The sequence below is a fragment of the Sus scrofa genome, chromosome 7 (genome assembly GCF_054392235.1).
Source record: "Sus scrofa isolate SSC_HxYL_T2T_F1_AM1 chromosome 7, Sscrofa_HxYL_maternal_Yorkshire_Landrace_v2.0, whole genome shotgun sequence".
NCBI lineage: Eukaryota > Metazoa > Chordata > Mammalia > Artiodactyla > Suidae > Sus > Sus scrofa.
This window is the reverse complement of record NC_139389.1, coordinates 92,696,224-92,707,786: the sequence shown is the minus strand read 5'-3', so window position 1 is coordinate 92,707,786 and position 11,563 is coordinate 92,696,224. Positions and strand designations below refer to the sequence as shown.

The 11,563-nt window shown below is 40.9% G+C and overlaps 1 long non-coding RNA gene across 4 annotated transcripts in view; it reads right to left on the bottom strand.

Annotated features, from left to right (window-relative positions):
* The window catches only part of LOC106504490 (uncharacterized), a 754,869-nt gene that overhangs the window by 386,897 nt on the left and 356,409 nt on the right, over nucleotides 1-11,563 (bottom strand). The gene's annotated exons all lie outside the window — the stretch shown is intronic.

The window sequence follows — 11,563 nt, the reverse complement described above, 5'->3', positions numbered from 1 at the left end:
TTAAGAGAGATCAATACTACAAGACTAAAATGATATTGCTGCTAAAATCCTTTTGTAAATGTGTGCTATCCTCAGGCTAGGCATAGTCCTGGGGGATTCTGTTTTTATGGTGGCCTCAGTTTCCCCAAGATAATTAGTTTTTCACATTCCATGAAAAAGTGTGATGCATGATCCTTCATGGATGATGAATGATTAAACCTAAGCTATATTGGTCATTGAGAGAGCATTGTCCTCATTTATTCTGAAATAATGACCACTTCTTTAAAGCTTTCTGAGTTTTCACATACTGCCAGAATCTTTCCAGGATTGATTTAGTAGGTCTGGTAGTCAGTCAGTGGATTCACATGGAGAGACACCTCTAAGTAAGCCTTTTCTTTCCACATACATACTCAAATGGACCAAAGCCATATGTTGTGGACAGGAAATACTAAGGACATGTCATCTCTGTCCTCTGTGGAAAATTATAAATCTTAGCTAAGTGGTAAAAAGTTAGCCCAGGTAATTTACTCTCCAAGTCTTTATAACATGTGAAATCATGTTAAATCATAAATAAGTTTTCTGCATCCACATTTTCAGTCAATGTAAATTGAGATAATTTGTCTCACACAGGAAATATCAAGGCAAAATTTATAAGATCATCATTAAAGTTTCTGTAGTTTATATTGTGGGTTGTAAAATTTAGAACTAGGCAGGACATTGCAATCTAGGACAAAGCCCTCATATTGCAAATGAGGATACCAGAACCCAGAGGTGTAACTTGAAAATCTGGCCTACATTGTCTGTAAGATTATGGCTCATTCTAAAATTTTCTGATTCTGCCACTTTAAGTAGAAGTTATGGAAACAGTAATTGCTTTAAATTACACAGTTTAAGACTAGCAGACCTGGATACTACTAAACATATGCTAGATCAAGAGTCTTCATTTATATCTAAAAGCCCTGGCTCATGAAAGGATACCAGTCTGACTAAATTGTTTCATAAGTATATTTGATTGGTAGCTGGAATCCTTTCTTCAGCAGAAGAATTTGTTTCTAACTTAAAAATTTGAAATAATTATAGACTCACAACAAGTTGTGATAACATTACAGAGAGATCCCATGTACCCCTCACCCAGGCTCCTCCAACGGTAACATCTTAAGTAACTATATCATATGATCAATATCAGGAAATGGATCAACTAGGGTTTAGACCCTCCTTGGATTTCACAAGTTTTTGAATGCATTCACTGTTCTTACGCATGTTTTTGTATATAACTCCATGACATGTTATCACATGTCTAGACTCACAGTGCCACCACAATCAAGATACAGAACTTCTCCATCACCACAAAAAACCCCTGGGGTGCCCTTGGACAGTCACACTCTCCTCTTCCCTAACTGAACTGTTCTCCATTCCTGTAATCTTGTCATTGTAGAAATGCTTAGATAAATAGGATCATTAGGTAATGTACCTTTTGCAATTGCTTTTTCTTTTCTTTTTTTTTTTTTTTTTTGTCTTTTGCCTTTTTAGGGCCATACCCTAGGTATATGGAGGTTCCCAGGCTAGGGGATGAATCAGCTATAGCTGCCGGCCACAGCCACAGCAAGGTGGGATCGAGTACATACTGTCTAGGGGAAGACTTTTTATTTAAAAAAAAGTTACTTCAGGGGTACTACAGCCATTTTCTGCACTTGGACTCCAGCCTCATATCTATTTAGTGACTAAAGGGCATAAAGACTTCCAAAACAAAACACTAACAGTACTCATAGTGTTTACAGTGTTCCTTATATATAGCAATTCCTTTGCCATAACATAAAGATGCCCATACTTTTTGATTTTGTATTTTCATCTTAGATGCCAAAATCCATCTGAGTCCATGTGATAAGCATTCAGTATATGATATCTTATTTGTGTCTGTTATCACTGCAAATATTCAGTCTTGCCTGGACTGGTTTACTGATTCAAGTAAAGGATATGGTCTATAGTTAATTAGCTTACTTCAAAATATGGCACGCGTGCGCACGCGCGCACACACACGCACACATGCTGTTTCTTGCTTGGAAACTTCGCCCCACAGGCAAGATAGCTATCAAAAAATGTATTGTTTATGTATGTATCCAGGGACCCAAGAGGGCACATTGCCATCACCAATTCATCCCACTACTGAAGACAAAAGATGAGCCTTATTTTCAGTAGCTGATAGACTGGTGGGCAGTAAATAGATATGGCTTAAGGAAGCTTTCAACTAAACTATATTTCATACACATCCTGAATCACTGCAGTTCAGGAAGTTGAAAACAAAACCCTAATGTTGAACTATAATGGTCCCTGGCATAACTGAGAAGGATCCAAGACCCAAGTGAGAGTATGCAAGGAGCTACACAGAATATTCGCTGAGAGCTTCACTGCAGATTAGTTGTAATATTTGAAGAGAGCTGAGGTTAGGGAAAAACAGCGCTTTTATAATTTTCTCTCTTGCCTAAATTAAAACAGCAGTACCTGAGAGTATATTCGTAGAAGGAGTATAATAGCAAACACAAGTCTCTAGTTTCTTCTGTCTTCTTTAGGAGGATGAACACAAAGATTCCATGTAGATCTCTTAGGAGAACTTACTCCTACAGACGTGCATTTAAAAACAAATTGTGGTGTTGGTCGTTCCACCCAGTATTCAATATCTAGCCATGTTAGATAAAAGCAGAATTCTAGGTACTCAGGAAAACTGTAGCAACAAACAACTACTGTTATTTTATCTGACGTTAAAAAAAAAAAAAAATAACAAGCACGAAAAACACCCTTGGTTAATGATGTCAAAAAGTAACTTAACCAAACATATAAGGCTGCAAACACCAACAGCCATTCCTCTAAATAGCAGGATCACGTCTAAGAAAGGTGATGTTTTTAAGAAAATTAATTGCATTGTACTTGAAGTCATTTTAAAACAACCAGCTCCAGAACAATCCCCCTTGAAATAAAACAAGAATAATCCCTGCTGCCCATGGGAAGATGTTTTAAACGGTATCTGCAATGAACAGAGGGATTTCTGATGGTCTCAGATTTGCTTCTGATCATAATACAGGAGTCTCACGAGAATTGACTTCGTGGTAGGCAGGCAACCTGCTGTTAGCCTTCTTTCTCCAGCCTCACCCAGCCATGGATACTAAGTCTTTGAGCCTTTGGCATTAGCCTGGTTGGTTCCAAGATAAACTGTCTCTTAGCAGGCTCCAGAGCAGTTGCTGGGAGATTGAATGTGTCCCTTTGCCCACATCTGGTCTATGTGACTCACATCCAGGACTGGGCACATACTGTGAGGGATCCCTTCCCCAAGCAGCAGCTTGTGGAGCCAAGATCCAGAACCTCAATTCCAACATCAGGAGCCCCCCAGCAGAGGAAGATACAAGCAATAAATCAGCGTAAATCAGATGTGGCTGCCATTAGCAAAAATGAGGGTTTTCTATGTCAGGTAAGTTCACTGAGAGGAAATCGTCTTTGCTGGTGGTTGGTTTTGGTTTTGGTTTGGGGTTTTGATTTTGCACCTGATTTTTACAAAGGAAGTACACCTTGGAGCCTCTCTTCAGACCTAACCAGAACCTCAGTGCCCTGCCCAGTGACTGCTTGCTCTTGCCCAGGAGTACCAACTTGTCTTGTTTTCCTGGGGCTTTGCCCACATCCCAGGATTCCTGCAGTCACAAACTGACACAGTTGGTCACCCTAGCCTTTCCCCTGCTCCAGCCCCGACACCCTAACACACCACTGGAGGCTATCACTAGGTCACCATCACCTGTCTTTGTGCCTCTAGCACCAAAAAAGTCCTGCTGTCATCCAACAGCCCCCATGCAAAGTGTCTCCCACAAAAAAATAAGGCCAAAGGGCTCAGGACCCTCTGCATTGGAATTTGGACTGGAAACCCCCTTAGTGGCCAACCCTATAGCTGGTTCAGTCTCTACCCACCCATCTCCCTCTCCTTTCAGCTACAGAGCCCCAGTCAACCCAGGGCCAGCCCACGCAGCTCCCAGTGATCTGGGCCTGGCTCTGGACAAGAGGTCACACCTCCACAAGCCATTTTCTCCCTGGCTTTGAGCTCACTGTGCAATTACTGGGCTGGGAAGTTACTGGGTTCAGATGGGAAACTCCTGCATAAGAGGAAAAACCACAAAGTGCCCTGCCACAACTATGTTCACATCTCTCTGGAACTTGCCTTCAGAACCTGCCACACAATATTCTTAATTTCTTCTCTGGTGAAAAGGCTTCAACTTTGGAAATTGGAATTGACCCCATGAGACTGCCCAAAGGCCATCCAGAAAGCAGCCTGAATTGGTGTGAGTCTTTGTGCTGGGTGGGGGCTGGGGCATTGATGACACTGGCCCAAGCAGAGGTAAGGGACAGCAGTGGGCATGGTGTCCTTTTGTAGTTTGACCAGCTGGCTCTGAGGAAAATTTCCAATATAATACTTATTCATGCTTCAGCTTACCTTGGTGTTCTCAGGTCCCTACTGCCTGTGGAGGATCTCATTAAAAATAATCTCCCTATGTCACTGACTCTTAACCTTCATGCTCTTAAAAATCCCTAGCTTTAGACCAAGTCCTTCTCCTGCTCCCAGGAATTTCCCAAGAGCCCCACTTGTAAGCCCATCCCCACACTCTGGTGTCACCTGCAATGCTCTGATGGCTTCACAGACCCAGAGTGAGGTCGATTTTTACCGAGTGGAAAAGAACCATCCTTGCCACTTCGTACTTTATTTTGTGAGAAGCCATCCCCAAAACAGCTTCTTGGGCCCCAACCTGTGGCAATTTTCCATCAGAGCTATGGTTTTCATTTTGTATTGGCATATTTCCCTCTCTGTGACACTCAGATGTGCAATCTTGGGTTGCGCTGCTGGCTCAGTCGAGAGACTGTGCGCCTGTACAAATCCCCCTGAAGACTAAAGCTCTGATATTGGGCCAGATCTCTTCTCCATGGTGCCCTTTTACCCTGGAATGGGTCTTTCTCTGCCACTAGAAGTTCCTCAACCATCTCCCAGTCATCTTCCTCCATCAGTGAGCTCTAGCTCACAGTCGTGCCAGAATCCCTCTATGCCACGATGGGCAGAGGGTCACAGGAAAGCAAGGTATGCCCCAGCATGGCTGCAGGAAGGACCTGCACCCAGCCCCCAGAGATGCCACCTACCCCAGAGCCCTAGACAACCAATGAATGGCCCCTTTGAATGAGAGACAAGGCAATCCATAGGTTCCTGTGAATACATCTATCCAAGACACCCAGAGCCCACAGGTAAGCAGGGAACCTCTTGATACCTCTATTGGAGGAGGAAGGGCATTTGTACACGTGGGTGATTGCTCAGTGAGGGCAGGTTCCCCAGGCCACATAGGGAAAGCACAGGGTCGTTTTTGGGGGATATAAACGGGAAGAAATTAGGCACTGATGTGCCTACGGGTTTGCTTTATACTTCATCTCAGTTCTCACCACCCTCCACAGTTGTCTGGGTTCCTGGGAAGGCCTCCAATCCCCAGCTTGAACAGAACCATATTAGAAATGTGGCACTTGTATTAAATCTGGCTGGTGAAACTTTTTCCCTGTCTCCTTTTCCCCTCTTTAGTTTGGGTAGTGGGGCTCAATCTCTCCAAGGAACGTCTCCTTTAAAAGGCCTCCATTTGTGCTCAGCACAGAAGCAGAAGCCCAGGGAGTTTTTATATTTATTACAGAGAGAGGCAAGCATCCGCTCTGTCTGTTTCCATTAACACACTGGCAATTAATGTGTTTGGTTCAAAAGCCTTCAAACATTTGTACACCCATTTGCACGTTCAAATGGCTCTGTATAACAGTCAGGCAGGTGGTTAACTATATGTATATTAAATTCATAGAGAAACTGGTAATTTTCAATTATAATTGTCAGTTCACAGTTTACACGATAAGAATTTTTTGAATAGACCCATTAGCTGATTTAGTTAGCAAGGGTTTTTATAAATCATGGTTTATTTGCTTATTCTACTTATAAAGCAGGAATTTTCAGTGTTCTCCCATGAATCAATAAATATTTACTTTGGTCTTTATTCTGCCCAAATGCCAAGTTTGACAATGGATGAGATATCTTTGGGTTTTCTTAAACAGCTGTTTGAATGCGGCTGTTTTATTAGTTGTTTTGTTTAGTATTATTGCCCGGAAAATGGCTTAAAAGTTTTATTCATTTGCTATTAATCTGTTTTTTATAAATAAAGTCAAAGTAGAGCTGCATTGCAGTTCCTTGTAATTTTACAACATATTATACTTCCCCAGTAATATGTTTTGACAATAGAAACTTCCAAGCCAATGAAAAGCTGTCCCATTTTTCTAAATGATATCCTTTAAAGCAAAACCCTGAAATATATAGCACTGGCTTGCACATAATAAAATTTGATGATTTTTGTCACCAGGGATAATATTTCTCTTTTCTAGGCAACAGAAATAATTTAAAAGCCTCTCATTTGGGTTTTACAGCGCAAAAGGCAATGTGAGACACCAGATCTGGGGGGGCCGGGGTGGGTAGGGTAGGTGGATACAGAAGGGGAGTTGAGATGCAGAAGGCCATGCTGAGAAATGCCTTCAACACCCACACCCCTTGTGATTTCCTCAATTCTTCCCTTGACCTCTCCTTGAAAAGCCTGATCGGGCAGGAACTTCTTATCTCCAAAAACATGTAGAGAGTGCTAGCGGAGGATGTTCAGGTAGTTTCCAAAGACTCGTAACCCCTCAGTTGCAGGAACTCCGATCGAACCCCGTGAGATCTTACACAATGTGAGAAACAGGAAACCCTCCTCTAGTTCCTGTGGTCCCACCCCACATGAAACTGAAGGACTCTGTGACTGCGCACAGCCTGTCTCAACTCAGATGACTGATGCCTTCAGAACTCTCTGAGTTACCCAGCTAAGGATGAACAGATAATGAACGAAAACATTAAAAAGAAGTATTTTATCTCAGACCCTTGGGAAAGACTATGAACCATTTTTCACCCCCTAATAAGCAGCCACATATTTAAGAAAAGACATAACCTTGTTATTCTTCTTTAAAAATTATTCTAATGGCTTCTCTAAATAAACTCTTGAATTTACTGAGGGTGACATAAACATTCACTGAGGGTGACATAAATCTCAACTCTGACTTAGGGTAGGTTATAAAGGTTTGTGAAGGTCCCAAAAGGGATTCTCTTTATTTCTGAGTCCAGTGAGGTTATGGTAGGAAAAGTATGCTCTTGAAACATATGATTACAGGTAACTGAAGAGCCCTTCCTGGAAAAAGAGATAAGAGATTACTCTTCAATAGAGAAGAACAGATCAAATCAGAGAATTATCTAAGAAAAAGACAACTCCTAACTGAATTGGAGACTAGGCTTTAACTCGTGGCTCCGCAAGTATACAAACTTAGGCAAGTCACTCAACTTCTGAGCCTCAGTGTCCTCATCTGAAGAATAGGAATAATATATAACTTCAGTGGTTGACTAAATAACAGGGTAACATCTGTAAAGCATAGATCCAGTAAAACATGAAGCCGTAATGGGTATTCATAAATGTTAAATGGAGTTCCCTTCATGGCTCAGCGGTTAATGAACCTGACTAGGATCCATGAGGATCCTGGTTCGATCCCTGGCCCCACTCAGTGGATTAAGGATCCAGCGCTGCTGTGAGCTGTGGTGTAGGTAGCAGACCCAGCTTGGATCCTGTGTTGCCGTGGCTGTGGCCAGCAGCTGTAGCTCTGATTTGACCCCTAACCTGGGAACTTCCATATGACCTGAGAGTGGCCCTAAAAAATAATAATAAATACATAAATAAATGTTAGATGGATCCAGAAAAGTTATGTTATTCACTCAATTCAGTGATGACATGATTTAACATCTAGATTTAACATCTAGACCTCTCCTCTGCCCCTGTCTGGACTGTACCCCCTACCCAGAATTCCAAACTAACCCTCTTTTCTTCTCCCACAGCAATTCTGGAGAGTCCAGCATAGCCACCACAAAGGACCCTGGTAGCCAACTTCTATCAAGCACCCTTAGCAGTACAGCTCAGAGAGGGAGGGTGTTGCTGGACCTTGGGGAAAGTTATTTGTTCAGAAATCAGCATTGAAGGTAAACACACTAACAGGTGATATGCTGACAGTGCTGGGAAGAAAAGAATGAAGAAATAACACGATGGTCACCTCACGGAAGAAAATATTTTTGTAGCAAAAATTGAAGCTTTTTAAATTATATTTTTAATAATGTGTCCAGACTTTTCAGAATCACTTTAGGTATGATTCTAAGACTCTGCCCACTCCTTTAGAGCTTATTGCTGGGACATTCTGGAGATAAACATCTGGGAGTCGGCTAATCCTTGGGCAGGTTGATGTTTGACAAACCTGAACTTCCTATTGAGTAACCCATGCATGCCCCAGTCATGGAAGTTTTACATTATATTTAACTTTTAAAACTATATAGTCTTTCTAAGTTGAGAAAATAAGAATAAAATTAAAACACTGATGTTCTCATTGTGGCTCAGCAGTAAGAAGCCCGACTAGTATTCATGAGGATTTGGGTTCGATCCCTGGCCTTGCTTAAGGATCTGGCATTGCCCTGAGCTGTGGTGTAGGTTGCAGATGCAGCTCTGATCCCATGTTACTGTGGCTGGGGCGTTGGCCTGCAGCTGTAGCTCCTATTTGAACCCCAAGCCTGGGAACTTTCATATGCTACAGGGAGTGGCCCTTAAAAAAAAAAAAAGGCAAAATAATGAATGAATGAATGAAAACACCACCAGTTTTTCACCACCCATATTTTGCTGTAAAGTTAAAGATCCTGGTGTCCTGGTGTAGGTCTCCTGATGCCTTCCTTCTCCCATACATCCTAGAGGAGACCAGGTCACCAGTGTGTTCACGCTTTCATAATCTTACTATGTCTCCCCCTCCAAAAACAACACAGGGAATCCCTGAGTAGATGTGGATGTTATACATAAATGTGGTCATTTGATTCCAGACCTCTGTAAGCAGTCTTTGCCATTCTTTATCATTCTCTGTTCTGTTTTCAGAATCTACCCATTTTGTTGACATCTATGGATCAGGCTCATTGTTTTCATGCACATTTGTATTTCATTATAGGGACATGCCATGATCAAACTGAAAAATGCATTTGAAAAATTTTATTCAAATATAGTTGATTTACAGTGTTGTGATAGTCTCGGGTGTACAGTAAAGTGATTCAACACACACACATATATATAACATATATATAATTCAGTGTATATATGTTATTTATTATATACATATTATATATATATAAACTGAATCACTTGGCTGTGTACCTGAAAGTAACACAATACTATAAATATATATATATTCTTTTTTAGATTCTTTTCCATTTAGGAAAAACCTAAAAGCTTTTTTAGGTTTTTTCAAGATACTAAGTAGAGTTCCCTATGTTACATGGAGGGATCTTGTTGGTAATCTGTTTTACATACAGTAGTGTGCATCTGTAAATCCCAAACCCCCAATTTATCCCTTTCCCACTTTCCCCTTTGGTGACCATAAGTTTGTTTTCTATGTCTATGAGTCTATTTCTGTTTTGTAAATAAGTTCATTCATATCATATAGTTTATATTCCACATATAAGCAATACCTTATGATATTTGTCTTTCTATGACTTACTTCACTTAGTATAATAATCTCTAGGTCCATCCATGTTGCTGTAAATGGCATTATTGCATTCTTTTCTATGACTGAGTAATATTCCACTGTATACATACACCACACCTTCTTTATCCATTCATCTATCAATAGACACTTAGTCTTCCATATCCTGGCTATTGTAAATACTGCTGCAATAAAAGTTGGGGTGAAACATGCAGTTTTTGAGACTCCTTGTTTCCTATATCCTCACCAATACTTAGCACTTCCAAAATTTCCACTTTGTGGAGTGGTCCCTCATTACTTTAATATTTATTTCCATCATTACCCATGAGGTCCAACATCATTTCATATATTTATTACCCATTTGGGTTTTTATCTTCTCTGAAATATCTTGTTCCTACTCTTTGCCCACTTTTTATAATTAGTGTTTCTTTCTTACTGAATCATATAATTCTTTCTATATTTTAGATACTAGTCCTCTTATCAGTCTTATGTGCTCTATCTTACCAGAAGATCATTTTCAAAACTTTTATTTCAGACAGATACTTCAGTTAAAATACCCCTTTTAACTCCTTACTCATAGAAATTTCTCTTACTACCATTTACACAATAATTCACTGTATGTTCACTCATTAATTCATTTTACAGGTGTGTTTTGACTATTGTATCACATGGGCAATCAACTCTGCCAGGTTTGGGGCAAAATAAGGATAAATAATATGTTTACTTCCTAGTTGGGGATGTAACCACAATACAAATATCTAAACTATATGGTAAAATATAATTTGAGCCATAAGAGCACCCATTTGAGAGAAAAAGCACTTCTGGACACTTCATGGTAAAAGCAGTATGAAAGGAGATTCTGCTATGGCACAGTGGGTTAAGAATCCTATTGCAGCAGCTTGGGTTGCTGTGGAAGCACGTAGATGGCAGCTATGACTTGGAATCAGTCCCCTGGCCTGGGAACTTTCATATGTTGTGGGTGTGGCCACAAAAAAAATTGGTGTGAGAATCCAGCTTTGATAGTTGGGTAGAAATTGGACACATAAGGATTGGGTTCAGAACATGTAGCTGGAGGAGATTCTTGAGCAAATATCAATCCATGTTTTGAACAAACAATTTTTATATTTTATCTTATTTTAGCTTTAAGATAATTCTGCCAAGTAGCTATGCTCACTGTCTTTCATGCATGAGGAACCCACGGTTCAGATAATTTAGGAAGGAAATTAGGCAAAGTTCTCAAAAGTAGTTAATATTGGAACTTTGTGCAAAACCCAGGTTTCCTTGATTTCAAAGCCTTTGCTTTTGCCACCTGACTATGTCCCTGGCTAGAGGGACAACAAGCCAGTTGGTAGAGTCCATATACCACTTGCTGCCTGGGCACAGGGAGAGTTACAACTCTAAGGGGTCGAGAGGAGGTGGGGCAAAGGGCAAAGGGATCAGGCCGCCCTGAAGAGTGTGGACTGGTTGCATCCAGGGAGCAAGGCTGGTCAGAGCAGGCTGGTTATAGCAGTCATGCCCGAGAGTGTTTTAACAGTCTGTCCTAGTGACGCCAAACAGAAAAACAAGAACAACTGCTCTTTTGCTTGAGAAAATGAATGTTTAGCAACATGAAAAGACAAAGCCTGGGTCCACAATTGCGCAGATAAAAGAGCCAATGAATGAGTATATAAATGAAGAAGGAAAAAGAATAAAAATATGTGCACAACACGGGGAAGCAGCCCAGGGAAGGGCACTTGAGCAGAGAGGAGAAACAGATCAGGCCACTACTGTTTTCTTTCACAACACCTTTCTTTCTCAGGACTTTCCATATTTGCACTGTGGAAAGAGGTAAAAGAGCCATAACCTTCATTTTTGTTCTAATATTACATAGTTGGACCTGTTCCCACATATCTTCATTGCATATCTCATGTATCCCATCATCTCCTGGTGGGAGGGCTTCCAAACTGGCCCAGAAGAGATG